Source organism: Scyliorhinus torazame, chromosome 21, assembly GCF_047496885.1.
Source record: "Scyliorhinus torazame isolate Kashiwa2021f chromosome 21, sScyTor2.1, whole genome shotgun sequence".
Taxonomy (NCBI): domain Eukaryota; kingdom Metazoa; phylum Chordata; class Chondrichthyes; order Carcharhiniformes; family Scyliorhinidae; genus Scyliorhinus; species Scyliorhinus torazame.
In genome coordinates, this window is record NC_092727.1 from 131,416,915 (window position 1) to 131,433,205 (window position 16,291).

General features: G+C 49.8%; 1 long non-coding RNA gene across 1 annotated transcript in view; it reads left to right on the forward strand.

Moving 5' to 3' along the window:
• The first annotated feature begins 260 nt into the window (after window positions 1-260).
• Window positions 261-16,291, forward strand: part of LOC140398046 (uncharacterized) — a 31,695-nt gene continuing 15,664 nt past the window's right edge. The window contains exon 1 of the long non-coding RNA XR_011937405.1: window positions 261-364. This is a non-coding gene — a long non-coding RNA (uncharacterized lncRNA). The remainder of the gene's footprint in view (window positions 365-16,291) is intronic.

A 16,291-nucleotide genomic window follows, 5' to 3' on the forward strand; every position in this document is an offset into this window, starting at 1 on the left:
ATCTTTGCCATTCTGTGGGGATATGCAATGCAGCTGCATCGAGGTAAATGCACTTTGTACAAACTTAGAATTAAGAAACCAGAATGAGAAATGCATTGAGCAAATGCTCACTGCTTCTGATTTCGAGCTGTTGTGGAGGAGCTGACTTGCTGTGTCATTTTATCAACAGCAGGTAGCACTCCAGGGAGTATACAGGCCAGCGGATTGTACCCATTAAGTTACAGCACTCACTTTGCCTGGAGTTGCTGCCAAGTGCTGTTTACTAGTAGAGAACGAGTGGACTGCTTGTGAGGTGGAGGAGTTTTACTGCAGAAATACCAGGGTTTTAGAGCAAGTTTTCTTCACCAGCTCCCAGATGTTTGAGGTATTCACATTCAACTCTCTGAAATGCTGTGATTCTTGGCTTTGTAAAATATTTGTCGGACTCACGAGTTTCGTCATTGTGGTCAGTAACTGATAGATCTTTGCCTCAGTGTTAAACAAACCAGCAAGACAGCATTCTGCTGGCAATGAGAATAAAATATTAACAGAACAAATGTACAGCTGGAAAAGTAGCGCGATATTTGGCTGAATTGGTGACATATTGTGGACAAATGAAAAACTTCGAACCTGGTATTTATTTTATGGTGGGGCTGAAAAAATTACATTGCAACAGTTGTTAAAGGGGGCAGTAGTTTAATGTGTGAAGCATGAAAGGGATTGTGTATTCAGGGAGGAGAAGCTCTCAGCTGTGTGCACGAATCTTGAGTCCTGTTCCAAGGCCCCAGCTAAATTCATAAAATCTGAAGCTTGTGAAACACTCAGCTACACTTGTGAAAGGTGCCAGGCTCCATCTTGATCTGGGCAGATGCTGCAACTATGCTCTAGGCTAGAGAAAGGGAAGTAATCATTCGCCTCCCTGTTCAAAGGATCATACTCTTGTCATTTCTGCCAACTCCAGCATAATGCCACCTGAAGACACATCTTCTTCTCACCCCATACCCCTTACCCCCGTCAGCATTCCGCTGGTACCACTTCCTCCGTGTCACCCGGCTCCACTTCTCCATCATTCCCAATTCCCCATCCCCTTCCCACAGCACCTTCCCTTGCAATCCCAGAAGGTGCAACACCTGCCCCTTTACCTCATCATTCAAGGCCCCAAGCACTCCCTTCAGGTTAAGCAGCATTTCACTTACGCTGCTCCCAGGGCCGTCTCCTCTACACTGAGGAGACTAAACACAGACTGGGTGTTTCTTGCCATTTTAACCCAGCACCTTGCTCTCATTCCCACATGTCTGTCCTTGGCCTGCTGCAAAGCTGCAGCGAAGTCCAGTGCGAGCTGGAGGAGCAGCATGCCATCTTCTGTTTATACAATTTACAGTGCAGAAGGAGGCCATTCGGCCCATCGGGTCTGCACCGACCCTTGGAAAAACACCCTATTTAAGCCCACACCTCCACCCTATCCCCGTAACCCAGTAACCCCACCTAACCTTTTGGACTCTAAGGGGCAATTTATCATGGCCAATCCACCTTTGGACTGTGGGAGGAAACCAGAGCACCCGGAGGAAACCCACGCAGATACGGGGAGAAAGTGCAAACTCCACACAGTCACCCGAGGCTGGAATCGAACCCGGGACCCTGGTGCTGTGAGGCAGCAGTGCTAACCATTGTGCCGCCTCAACGTTGAGCACATTGTGACCCTCGGGATTCAGTGTTGAGTTCAAAAACTTTAGACTGTGAACTTCCTTCACCATCTTGACCCCTCTTTTTAATATCCCACACATTTTTGTCTCAATGAACAAGCAGTTTGCCGACTGTGGCTCAAGGCCACTTGCAGGAGGAACTGGGGCATTTGGGTGGCCGTGAGGTTGATGCCAGCAAGTTGTTCAGGGAAGTAGAGGAGAAAGCTGGGTTTTGAGTATGGATTGGGATGGGATTGAATGTTGCACCCAGTCAAACTCCCGGGAGTGTCAGAGATGCCTGTCTGTGAACATAGGAGCAGCACATCCTCGAGGACTATGTAATTGGAACTATCAGCTGCCTAGAAAAACAGCACGGTGCAGCTACAAGTAAAAGCATTAAGAACTCGAGGACGGTGTAAAACTCACAGTTTGGCTGCAGAAGGGTTATTTCCACAGCACATTTCACAACTTCGGGACATTGTGAAGTGTCTTACAGCCAATTAGGCACTTATGGAGTGAAGTCACTCAGTCACTGGGCCATTGTTTTAATGTAGGAAATGCAACAGCCAATTTATGCACAGGAAGATCCCACAAACAGCAACGTGATATTGACTAGATAATCCGCCTTTATGAAGTTCGTTAAGGAATAGATGTTGGCCAGAAGACCGGGAAAAATACTGCTCTTCTTCAAATAGTGCCATTTGAACATTTACATCCAGCTGGAAGGGCAAATGCAGCCTCAGTTTAAACATTTCACTCAGAGTACAGATCTCTGACAATGCAACATTCCCATTGCAACATTCCCATTGCACTTTACTGAACTGTCAACTGGAATTTTGTGCTCAATTCTTTGGACTGGGAACTGAACTCACAACCTTCAGAATCAGAGAGAAGTGAGTGCTGGCCACGCACAGGCAGTGTTGCATTTATTTCCGTGAGGGAGTTCAGCCTCAACACAGCATCAACCACACATTAAGAAAAGTCAGTCCTGGGCATGATGCTGGTTGGGATACTTGACTTAAACTCGCCAGATTTAGAGACATTGGGAGGATCACAGTGCGAGCATCAACCTGTCAGGTCTGGAATGTGGCTGCACGTGTCTACAGGTATCTTGGGCAGGTTCTCTAATCCCGCGGCAGAGTGTCCACGCTGTCGTAAATGCCGTCGCGTTTTACGACGGCGAGAGCGGGCTGCTCCCAGGACTAATTGTGGCCCATACAGGGGGCCAGCACGGCGCTGGAGTGGTTCGCGTCGCTCCAGCTGCCGATCTCGGCGCAAACTGTGCGCCGCAGGATCCGCGCATGCGCAGTGGCCTCCTTCAACGCGCTGGCCCCAACGCAACATGACGCAGGGCAACAGGGGCCGGTGCGTAGAAAAGGAGGCCCCCAGCCAGAGAGGACAGCCTGCTGATTGGTGGGCCCCAATCGCGGGCCAGGCCACATCGGAGGCCCCCCTGGGGGTTGGACCCCCCCCCCCCCCCCCCCCCCCCACAGGCCGGCACTCGACCCTTCAACGCCGAGGCCTGCTGGCTCAGAGCAGGTTAGAACGTGGTCGGCGGGACTCGGTTTTTTTCTCACGGCCACCCGGCCCATTCGGGCCGGAGAATTGTGGGGCAGCCGCGTAGAGCGGCCCACGACCGGCGCCGTGCCAACCACACCGGCGCCAATGGCACCAATTCTCTGCTCTGCGGAGAGTCGCGTGCCGACATCGGGGCGGTGTGGCCCGGTCGCGGGGATTCTCCGGCCCGGCCCAGGGCTGGGAGAATCCCGCCCCTTACACCTTGTTAATATAAACTCTGTGTTGTGTGATGCTGCTTCGGATAACACAGGGTGATACTTGATGCAGTCTTAACTAAAGGATGCTCCAGACTCTGAAATGAGTTCAACGTGTTTATTGAACTATTAACACAGTTCTCAAATGAGTTTGACTCTCCGCTAATCTAACTGCAGTAACTCAGTCTAACTGTACCAGCCTGCTCTAAGCCACGTGCTGGGGTGTGATGCTGCTGATCAACCCTGTCTAACTCTCTAGATGTCTGTCTGTGGAAAGAGGCAGGGTGTGAGTGCCTCATCCCTTATATAGCGTTTATGTCATGCCCCCTTGTGGTAATGCCACCTCTGAGTGTCCTGACTGCCCATTGGCTGTGTCCTATTCTGAGTGTTCATTGGTTGCATGTTTGCATATCATGACAAAGGCCAATTTATCATGGCCAAACCACCTAACATGCACATCTTTGGACGGTGGGAGGAAACCGGAACACCCGGAGGAAACCCACGCAGACACTGGATGCTCCGGTTTCCTCCCACAGTCCAAAGATGTGCAGGTTAGGTAGATTGGCCATGATAAATTGTTCTTTTGTGTCCAGGGAAGTGTAGGTTAGGTGGGGTTACAGGGATATGGTGAGGGGCCTAGGTTAGGGTGCAGTTTTGGAGGGTCGGTGCAGACTCGATGGGCCGAATGGCCTCCTTTTGCACTGTAGGGATTCTGTGGACCATGGCTGAAAATCCACCTGAAAACCTTTCCCCACACTATTTCCATATCTATCATGTCATTGGCATTTAGAATTCTGTCAATCACTGCTTGAAGCATACTCAGTGACTGAGCTTCCACAGCCTCTGGGATAGAGAATTCCAAAGATTCGCATCCCTCTGAGTAAAATACATTCTCTTCATCTTGGTCCAAGGTAGCCTCCGCCTTATTCTGGAATTATGTCCCCTGGTTCTAGACTCTCCAACAGGGGGAACATCTTGCCTTCATCCATCCTGCCTAAGGTTTCAAAACGATCACCTCTCATTCTTCTAAACTCCAGAGGATACAGGCCCAATATCCTCAACCTCTCTTCATTAGACAGTCCTGCCATCCCTGGAACAAGACTGGTGAACCTTCGTTGCATTCCTGCTATGGCAGTAATATCCTTCCAAAGGTAAAGGGACCAAAACTGCACCCAGTATTCCTGGTGCAGTCTAACCAAGATTCAATACAACTGAAGCAAGATTTTGTTATACTCACACTCAAGCCCTTTAACGGCAAAGGCCAACAGACCATTAGCCTTCCTAATTGTCTGCTGCATCTGCACGTTAGTTTTCAGTGACTTAGGACATCCAAATCCTTTTGTACATCTACACTTTCTAATCGTTTACCATTTAAGAAATACTCTGACATCATGGGCAGCACGGTAGCACAGTGGGTAGCACTGTTGCTTCACAGCGCCAGGGTCCCAGGTTCAATTCCCCGCTGGGTCACTGTCTGTGCGGAGTCTGCACGTTCTCCCCGTGTGTGCGTGGGTTTCCTCCGGATGCTCCGGTTTCCTCCCACAGTCCAAAGATGTGCAGGTTAGGATTGGCCATGCTAAATTGCCCTTAGTGTCCAAAAAGGTTAGGAGGGGTTATTGGGTTACGGGGATAGGGTGGAAGTGAGGGCTTAAGTGGGCCGGTGCAGACTCGATGGGCCGAATGGCCTCCTTCTGCACTGTATGTTCTATGTTATCTTTGTTATCTGTTCCTCTTCCCAAAGTGGATAACGTCACAATTCTCCACATTATATTCCATCTGCCATGTTCTTGTTCACTCACTAATTCTGTCCAAATCGTCCTGTAGCCGCTCCTTACAACATTCGTCCGCTCCTAGCTTTGTGTCATCCACAAACCTGGAAATGTTATATTTGGTCCCACATCCAAATCATTGATATATCAATGAAGAGGGCGTGCCAGGAGCAGCACAAGGCATGTCGAAAAATGAGGTGTCAACCTGGTGAAGCGAAAACACCGGACTACCTGTGTGCCAAACAGCAGAAACAGCAAGTAACAGACGGAGCTCAGCCATTCCACAACAAATGCATCAGATCTGAGCTCTGTTGTCCTGCTACATCCAGCCGTGAATGGTGGTGGACAGTTAAACAACTCACTGGAGGAGGAGGCTCCACAAATATCCCCACCGTCAATGATGGAGGAGCCCAGCACATCTGTGCAAAAGACAAGGCTGAGGCATTCGCAACAATCTTCAGCCAGAAGTGCCGAGTGGATGATCCGTCTCGGTCTCCTCCGGGGGTCCCAGCATCACAGATGTCAGTCCGCAGCCAATACGATTCACTCCCCCACCCGTGATACTAAGAAATGACTGAAGGCACTGGATACTGCAAAGGCTCTGGGCCCTGACAATATTCCGGCAATAGGACTGAGGACTTGCGATCCAGAACTTGCTGTGCCCCGAATCAAGTTGTTCCAGTACAGCTACAACACTGGCATCTACCCGGCAATGTGGAAAATTGCCCAGGAGTCCTGTACACAAGAAACAGGACAAATACAACCCGGCCAGTTACCGCCCCATAGTTCTGCTCTCAGTCATTAGTAAAGTGATGGGAGGAGTCATCAACAGTGCTAACAAGCGGCACTTACTCAGCAATAACCTGCTCACGGACGCTCAGTTTGGGTTCCGCCAGGGTCACTCAGCTCCTGATCTCATTGCAGCCTTGGTCCAAATATGGACAAAGAGCTGAATGCCAGAGGTGAGGTGAGAGTGACTGCCCTTTGACATCAAGGCAGCATTTTACCGAGTGTGGCATCAAGGAGCCCTAGCTAAACTGGAGTCAATGGGAATCAGGGGGGAAACTCTCCGCTGGTTGGAGTCAGACCCGGCACAAAGGAAGATGGTTGTGGTTATTGGAGGTTAACCATCTCAGTCCCAGGACATCACTTCAGGAGTTCCCTGGGCCCAACCATCTTCAGCTGCCTCATCAATGATCTTCCATCCAATGTAAGATCAGATATGGGGATGTTCACTGATGATTGTACAATGCTTAGCACCATTCATGATTCCTCAGATAATGAAGCAGTCCCTGTCCAAATGCAGCAAGACCTGGACAATATCCAGGCTTGGGCTGACAAATTACACGTAACATTCCCGCTACACAAGTGCCAGGCAATGTGCTGGCCTTGGAAAGGGTCCAGAGGAGGGTCACAAGAATGATCCCTGGAATGAAGAACTTGTTGTATGAGGAATGGTTGAGGATTCTGGGTCTGTACTCGTTGGAGTTTCGAAGGATGAGGGGGGATCTTATTGAAACTTACAGGATACTGCGTGGCCTGGATAGAGTGGATGTGGAGAGGATGTTTCCACTTGTAGGAAAAACTAGAAGCAGAGGAACCATCTCAGATTAAAGGGACGATCCTTTAAAACAGAGATGAGGAGGAATTTCTTCAGCCAGAGGGGGGTGAATCTGTGGAACACTTTGTCGCAGAAGGCTGTGGAGATCAATTCACTGAGTGTTTTTAAGACAGAGATAGAAAGGTTCTTGATTAATAAGGGGGTCAGGGGTTATGGGGAGAAGGCAGGAGAATGGGGATGGGAAAAATATCAGCCATGATTGAATGGTGGAGCAGGCTCGATGGGCCGAGTGGCCTGATTCTGCTCCTATGACTTATGATCTTATGGTCTTCCACAGACATTCACTTCTTCTACCACCGACGAACAGTAACTGCCGTGTAAACTCGCTACAAGATGCACTGCAGGAACTCACCACAGTTTCTTAGACAGCACCTTCCAAACCCACGACCTCTACCATCTAGAAGGACAAGAGCAGCAGATATCTGGGAACCCCACCACCTGGAGGTTCCCCTCCAAGTCATTCACCACCCTGACTTGGAAATATATCGCTGTTCCTTCACTGTCGCTGGGGCAACATCCTGGAACTCCCTCCCTAACAGCACAGTGGGTGTACCTACACCTCAGGGACTGCAGCGGTTCAAGAAGGCAGCTCACCACCACCTTCTGAAGGGCAACTGGGCATGGGCAATAAATGCTGTTCTAATCAGCGAAGCCCACGGCCTGTAATAATGAATTTTTAAAAACAGCTGAGGTCCGCGTACCGATTCCTGTGGTACCCTACTTGTCAGAGCCTGCCAGTGTGAGAATGGCCCGTTTATTCCTACTCTCTCGTTTCTGCCAGTTATTCAACCCTTAATCCATGACAGTGTGTTGCTTCCTATCCAATGTGGTTTAACTTTGATAACCAACCTCCAGTGCAAACCTTGAACAAAAGCCTTTTGAAAATCTAAGTTACTACATCCATCAACTCCCCTTTATCAATTCTGCTAGTAAAATGCTCAAAGTACTCCCAACAAGTTTGTCAAACATGATTTCTCACTCATAAATCCATGCTGACCATGCCCAATCAGATCATTATAATCCAAGTGTCCTTTCATCACATCCTTTATAATAGATTGTAGCATTTTCCCTACCACTGATGTAAGGCTAACGGGCCTGTAGTTTCCTGGTTTCTCTCTCTCTTTCTCCCTTCTTAAATAGTGGGGTGACATTTGCTACCTTCCAATCTGCAGGAACCACTCCAGATTCTATGAAATTTTGGAAGATGATCACCATGCATCCACTAACTCCACAGCAATCTCTTTCAACATTCTGTGATGTCGATCATCACGCCTGGGGACGTATCAACCTTAAGTTCCATTGATTTCTCCAAATATAACTTTTTACCAATCCTATTTCTTTCAGTTCCTCATGATCCCTAGTTCCTTGGATCTCTACATCTAGAGGATGTCCTGTATCTTCCTCAGTGAAAACACACACAAAGTACCCATTTAGCTTCTCTGTCATTCCGCGTTATAAATCCTGCTGACTCACTGCTTGTGATGGACCCACATTTGTCTTCACCAAACCTTTCCTCTTTACATACCGATAGAAGCTTGAACATTCAAATTGTATTCTCCCTTTCATTAACAATTTCTTGGTCCTCCTTTCTTGTATTCTAAAATCCTCGCAAACTTCAGGGGCGAAATTCTCCCCAAATGGTGCGATGTCCACCGACTGGCGCCCAAAACGGCGCCAATCAGACGGGCATCGCGCCGCCCCAAAGGTGCGGAATGCTCCGCATCTTTGGGGGCCGAGCCCCAACATTGAGGGGCTAGGCCGGCGGCGGAGGGATTTCCGCCCCGCCAGCTGGCGGAAACGGCGTTTGTTGCCCCACCAGGTGGCGCGGAAATGACATGTCGGGGCGGCGCATGCTCGCGGGAGCGTCAGCGGCCGCTGACTGTTTCCCACGCATGCGCAGTGGGGAGAGTCTCTTCCGCCTCCGCCATGGTGGAGACCGTGGCGGAGGCGGAAGAGAAAGAGTGCCCCCACGGCACAGGCCCGCCCGCGGATCGGTGGGCCCCGATCGCGGGCCAGGCCACCGTGGGGGCACCCCCCGGGGTCAGATCGCCCCGCGCCCCCCCCAGGACCCCGGAGCCCGCCCACGCCGCTTGGTCCCGCCGGTAAATAGGTGCTTTAATTTACGCCGGCGGGACAGGCAATTTATCGGCGGGACTTCGGCCCATCCGGGCCGGAGAATCGAGCGGGGGGGCCCGTCAACCGGCGCGGCCCGATTCCCGCCCCCGCCGAATATCCGGTACCGGAGACTTCGGCAACCGGCGGGGGCGGGATTCACGGCGGCCAACGGCCATTCTCCGACCTGCTGGGGGGGTCGGAGAATGACGCCCCAGGTTTATTACTATTTCCAGCATCTTTTTCGGTCTTTTTTTTCAATCTTATATAATCCTTAACTTGTTTGTTAACCACAGTTGACTGGCTTAACTTTTTGTGTTTTTGTACCTTGAAGGAATGTATAGTTGCTGCAAACTATGTAATAATTCCCTAAAGACTATCCATTGCCTCTATCCATTTACACCATTCAATGTATTTTCCCAATTCATCTCAGCAGAATTGTCCCTCATAATCTCAGCTTTAACACCCTGGCTTCAGATTGAACTTCCTCACTTTCAAACATAATGTAAAGTTCTATCATATTATGGTCACTCATCCCTAAAGATTCTTCTGCAACAAGATTATTAATTAGCCTTTTACCGTAATATAATACTCAGGGAGGCGTTGGCATAGTGGTATTGTCACTAGACTGGTAGCCACAGCAGATGGTGGAATTTGAATTCAATAAAATTCTGGGATGAACATGAAATGGTTGTCGTAAAAACCCATGTTCATTAATGTCCTTTAGGGAAGGAAATCGGTCATCCCAGTCTGGCCTACATGTGACTCCCGTCTCCTGGCCCTCCATTCCTCTGCATGGCCTACCCTAGGTCAGTTCAGAGCGCAATTAGGGATGGGCAATAAATGTTGGCCTAGCCTCAACACCTTCATCTCATGGAAACCATCCCTAACACACTCCAGAATATCCTCCTCCACAGCATTAGCGCTCATCAAGTTTATCCATGATTACTGTATTATCGAGATGCTTCTCTAACCCTTTGATTAATCCCATGCCCCACACTGTAAACTGTGGCCTGTAAGCAACTCCTTCCAATGTTTGCTGCCCCTTGCTGTTTCACAGATGCTGTCTGACCTGCTCAGTATTTCCAGCATTTTTGTTTTGATTTCATATAGCCTCCTACTGCTATTAATTTCTATTTAGTTCAGATGATGTTCATTGAATTTATTTTCAAGTTGTTTTATATTCCTGAGGTTGATCCTCTCATTGATCCTATGTTCTTTTCTCATCTGAACTCTCTTCCCTTTTATTTTGTTCTGGTCCAAGGTTTAGAGAATCCCAAAGTGTATCATGGAGTTTACCTGACCCACAACTTTTACTAGATTGTGGTATGGGGAGCACACGGCCCACTCTACAGGTGTGGGACAGCAGAAATGGAAAAGTATTTTTTAAACAAAACAATGTTTGTTCTATGAACTCAAGTTAACCTTTTTAAAACAAACAGTGAACATCTTAGCAACCATTAATTCAAATACAACCCCCAAAGACTTCAGAGCCTCTGAAAGAGCCATTGTCCACAACACACTCCCTACTTAAACTAGAATTCCACACCTGAAAAGCAACCACAATATGCTCACCCCTCACTGTCTTTAAGTTCACTAAGCCAATCCAATAGATAGACTTTTATCCCCCTCGAGCCCCCAATTTGTTCTGGGCCAGGGTTTAGAGAACCTCAAAGTGTATCGTGGAGTTTGCCTGACCCACAACTTTTAATAGATTGTGGTTTGGGGAGCACACGGCCCACTCTACAGGTGTGGGACAGCAGAAATGGAAAAGTATTTTTTAAAGCAAAACAATGTTTATTCTATGAACTCAAGTTAACCTTTTCAAAACATTCAGTGAACATCTTAGCAGCCATCAATTCAAATACAACCCCCAAAGAATACAACACTAAGTAATCCTTAATAACTTCGCAAACAACATCCAGAAGACAGAAGAAACACCTTTCAACAGAAGCACATCAGGTTTACATTCACTACTGAGAACATTTATAATTCTGAATTCACCAAATGATCAAGAGATAGTCTTTTCATGGCAGAGAGAACAACAGTACACCTGCTCTGTCTGGCTTCAGCTCCAACACTGAAAACGAAACTAAAACACGCCATGCAGCAAACAGCCTAAAATGAAAGTAAAAAGCTGACAGACAGCTCAGCTCCACCTACTCTGACATCACTGCAGCAATACACACCCATTTCTTAAAGGTACTCTCACTGCAGATATTTATATACACACACATTTATAAACACCCATTTATTAAAGGTACTCTCACATGACAATTTCCCAAACTCAAAGCATCAAATCTACACTCTTCCCCCTCACTTTTGTGAGGATCACGATTAATCCAGCACGAGTTTGTACAGTCAAACAGAAAGTTACTTTATTTATCACAATATGTACAAAGTACCAACAGTTCATGACTGGTTCCCTCTCTCGCCGGTACCACACTAGCCAGCTCTATTTATACAGCGGCACTGCTAATTATTGCACCCCCCCACCCCCAACCACTTCATTGGGGGAGTTTGTATTCCTCAAGGAAGCAACTAATTGTCCCCAGCTAATCGGATCCGGGCAGGTTATAGCACTCATTCTGCTGATTCTACGCTAACATCCCATCTCATACTCAATTCAATCTTTTCTGTGATTTTGGAGTTGTGGAACACTTCACTTCTCATGTTTTTTTCTTCCTTCCTACAATACACAGCTTTGTAAAATTCATGCCTGGCATCCCTTGCTGAATTTTCAGACTTGCCGCATTCTGCACCTTTGGCCTTGACCTGGACTTTGCAGTAAGTTCAGAAAGAGAGAATCCTGGGCTATATCAACAGATAAAACTCACCCACGAGGAACAGTAGCTGCTGCCAGTTTGTCCAGCATGGCAATGTGGTTCTTATTATATTTAGCATCGTTGTTCCAAAAATTATGGAAGTTTTCAAACAAAGGAGCGAGAATGCTGGAAATCTGGAATGAATTGGGAACAGTCCCAGTCAGCCTGCAAACTCCTGCTCATCCGTCATTCTGATTTTACACCTTGCTCTCACACTGACCTCTCTGTCCTTGGCCTCCTGCAATGTTACAAGTTCAAAAATAAGTTTAAAGAACAACACCTCTTGATTAAAAACTTCTCAGCCTTCCAGACTCAACGCCGAGTTCAACAATTTCAGATGGTATTCCCTTTTCCTTTTCCAGCTCCAGCGTTATTCTCGCTTTTCCCTTGTGGATTTTGCTTTTGGACGGCAGTTGTTTGTCAGTTTGGGAAGCACGACAGCACAGTGGTTAGCACTGTTGCTTCACAGCTCCAGGGTCCCAGGTTCGATTCCCGGCTTGGGTCGCTGTCTGTGCGGTGTCTGCACGTTCTCCCCGTGTCTGCGTGGGTTTCCTCCGGGTGCTCCGGTTTCTTCCCACAGTCCAAAGATGTGCAGGTTAGGTGGATTGGCCATAATGAACTGCCCTTAGTGTCCAAACTGGTTAAGTGGGGGTCACGGGTTATGGGGATTGGGTGGAGGTGTGGGGCTTCAGTAGGGTGCTCTTTCCAAGGGCCAGTGCAGACTCGATGGGCCGAATGGCCTCCTTCTGCCCTGTAAATTCTATGATTCGATGATCCTGCCATTCACACCTCCACTCGACTTATCTTTTTTTCTTTACTTCTTCCATTACCATTTACTTTAATCCTGCACAACTCTTGCTTCAGTTATATGACCATAAGGAACAGGGGGAGGCCATTCAGCCCTTCGGGCCTGCTCTAGCATTTAATAAGATTGTCGCTGATCTAACACTCAACTCCACTTTCCTGCCTTCTCTCCGTAACCCTCAATTCCCCAACTGATTAAAAACCTACCGATCTCAGCCTTGAGAATGTTCAAGGACTCGAGCCTCCACCGCTTCCTGGGTAAAGAATTCCAAAGATTCACCACTCTGAGAGAAGAAATTCTTCCTCAAATCTGTCTTCAATGAGCTCCCCCTAATTCTGCGACTGAGCCCTGGTCCTGCATTCACCCAGGAGCGGAAACATCCTCCCAACATTTACCCAGTCTAACCCCCTAAGGATCTTCTATGTTTCAATCCTGTCACCTCTCATTCTCCTGAATGGATTCCTGCATCTACCGGCCTCCCCAGGGAGACCCCAGCCGGACACCGTTCAGTACTGCTCCTCACAATGACCAGGTCGAATGGCACCCGGAGGACTCCCAGGTCATCAGAGGCCTTGTGTCGTCAGGGTCAGGGCAGAGTGACTCCCTGGCCCTCCCCCTTGCATGCGGGCAATTTGGCACTGCCAGTCTGGCACCTTTACACTGCCATCCAGGTACTGATGAGGTGCCCGGGTTTGGATTGGATGTTTTTATTGTCATGTGTACCGAGGTGACAAAGCTGGAAGAAGCACTGCCAGTGTGCCAGAGCGGCAGTGCCAGGGTGCCCGGGTGTCAGGGTGGCATGGCCAAGCAGCAGGGCCTGAGGGGGGCCATGCCCAGGAAAGGAGAATGGAGGGCGGGGGTCTGAAGGGTGGGGCGGTGCAAGGTGGACATGAAGGAGCCTCTGGAATGTTGGGGGGTGAAGGCTGGGGGTCCTGGAAGGGGGTCTCAGAAAGGGGGGCCATCAGCGACCCCATAATCAATACCTGGGGGTGTGGGGTAGTGTGAGGGGCGACATTGCCCGTGGGTGGGGATGTGGGGGACCCTCAAACCCAGATCAAGATCAGGGCATCCTTTCATAATGGTGGCTCGACCTTTGAGGAGCCAGACTGGCCAGCGGGTTGAGCTCCCCAGAGATGGAAACAATTCCAAGTGTGGGCTTGACCAGGGTGAAACTCACCAGGGCCCAGAAAAGTGACTAAGTGATTAGAAAGCAGTGGGAAAGTCGTCGACAGAGCTGGGGAGAAACTCCCGCAAAACCTGCCACAAATTACACTTCGAAACTTTCCATTTGATCACGCCCAGAATATCTTTCCTTAAATAAGGCGACTAAAACTACACGGTATTCCAAATGTGGTCTCACTAGTACCTGGTACAGTTGCAGCAATACCTCTTTGCTTTTATACTCCAACCATCTAACAAGAGAAGCCAGCTTTCCATTTCCTGATACCTTCTACACCTCTCTGCTATCTTTCTGGGTTTCATGAACAAGTCTCTTTGTGCTACAGCTTTCTGCAGTCTCTCTCAATTTAAATAATAATCCACCTTGGGCAAGATTTGCATTTGGCTGACGCTGAAATCGTGAAACGCGATTAGGCGGAGAATAGATTCTAATGCCAAAATCGTGGTGGGTGCCAATTTGACGCCAAATTGTAATTCTCCATCACCTCCACAGCGGCGTCAATGACGCCCGGAACGCACGTACAGTAAACACCGTTTTCATTTCAGTAGCGGGCCTGACCCGGTATTCTCCGAGGCCTCCGCGATGCTCCGTTTCCGCTGGGCCGTGTTCCCGGTGGGACGGTTCATTTGTGCTTTAAAAAACCGTGAAACCGGTGTGGCGGCTGCTGAGGGAGAGAGAGGGGGTTCGGAAAGTGTCCAACATCACCATTGTTTGCTGACAGTTGTGCCGCTGACTGGGGGGCTTCTGCCAGGGCGGGGGGGGGGGGGGGGGGGGGGTTGCTGGGGGGGGGGGGGGGGAGGTGGTAGCGCGGGGTGGCCAGGAGGTGGGCTGTGGAGTCGGGGTGGACGGGCACGGAGCACCTTTGCTGCAGCCGGAAAGGCAGCCATGCAGCTGCGCACACCGCTGACAGCCCACTGGGAACTCAGGGCCACGGTTTACCCCCTAGGTGTCCACAGCAGGATGGGTGCGCTCCAGCACAGCCAGTGCCATCTTGTTGGCTGGGATGAGTGTGTGTGGGGAGTGTAATGTGTATGTGCGGCTGGGATGAGTGTGTGTGGGGAGTGTAATGTGTGTGTGCGGCTGGGATGAGTGTGTGTGGGGTGTGTAATGTGTGTGTGCGGCTGGGATGAGTGCGTGTGGGGAGTGTAATGTGTGTGTGCGGCTGGGATGAGTGTGTGTGGGGAGTGTAATGTGTGTGTGCGGCTGGGATGAGTGCGTGTGGGGAGTGTAATGTGAGTGTGCGGCTGGGATGAGTGTGTGTGGGGAGTGTAATGTGTGTGTGCGGCTGGGATGAGTGTGTGTGGGGAGTGTAATGTGTGTGTGCGGCTGGGATGAGTATGTGTGGGGAGTGTAATGTGTGTGTGCGACTGGGATGAGTGTGTGTGGGGAGTGTAATGTGTGTGTGCGGCTGGGATGAGTGTGTGTGGGGAGTGTAGTGTGTGTGGGGAGTGTAATGTGTGTGTGCGACTGGGATGAGTGTGTGTGGGGAGTGTAATGTGTGTGTGCGGCTGGGGTGAGTGTGTGTGGGGAGTGTAATGTGTGTGTGCGGCTGGGGTGAGTGTGTGGGAGTGTAATGTGTGTGTGTGGCTGGGATGAGTGTGTGTGGGGAGTGTAATGTGTGTGTGCGGCTGGGATGAGTGTGTGTGTGGAGTGTAATGTGTGTGTGCGGCTGGGATGAGTGTGTGTGGGGAGTGTAATGTGTGTGTGCGGCTGGGATGAGTGTGTGTGGGGAGTGTAATGTGTGTGTGCGGCTGGGATGAGTGTGTGTGGGGAGTGTAATGTGTGTGTGTGGCTCGGATGAGTGTGTGTGGGGAGTGTAAAGTGTGTGTGGGGCTGGGATGAGTGTGTGTGGGGAGTGTAATGTGTGTGTGTGGCTGGGATGAGTGTGTGTGGGGAATGTAATGTGTGTGTGCGGCTGGGATGAGTATGTGGGGAGTGTAATGTGTGTGTGCGGCTGGGATGAGTGTGTGTGGGGAGTGCAGTGTGTGTGTGCGGCTGGGATGAGTGTGAGTGGGGAGTGTAATGTGTGTGTGCGGCTGGGATGAGTGTGTGTGGGGAGTGTAATGTATGTGTGCGGCTGGGATGAGTGTGTGTGGGGAGTGTAATGTGTGTGTGCGGCTGGGATGAGTGTGTGTGGGGAGTGTAATGTGTGTGTGCGGCTGGGATGAGTGTGTGTGGGGAGTGTAATGTGTGTGCGGCTGGGATGAGTGTGTGTGGGGAGTGTAATGTGTGTGTGCGGCTGGGATGAGTGTGTGTGGGGAGTGTAATGTGTGTGTGCGGCTGGGATGAGTGTGTGTGGGGAGTGTAATGTGTGTGTGCGGCTGGGATGAGTGTGTGTGGGGAGTGTAATGTGTGTGTGCGGCTGGGATGAGTGTGTGTGGGGAGTGTAATGTGTGTGTGCGGCTGGGATGAGTGTGTGTGGGGAGTGTAATGTGTGTGTGTGGCTGGGATGAGTGTGTGTGGGGACTGTAATGTGTGTGTGCGGCTGGGATGAGTGTGTGTGGGGAGTGTAATGTGTGTGTGCGGCTGGGATGAGTGTGTGTGGG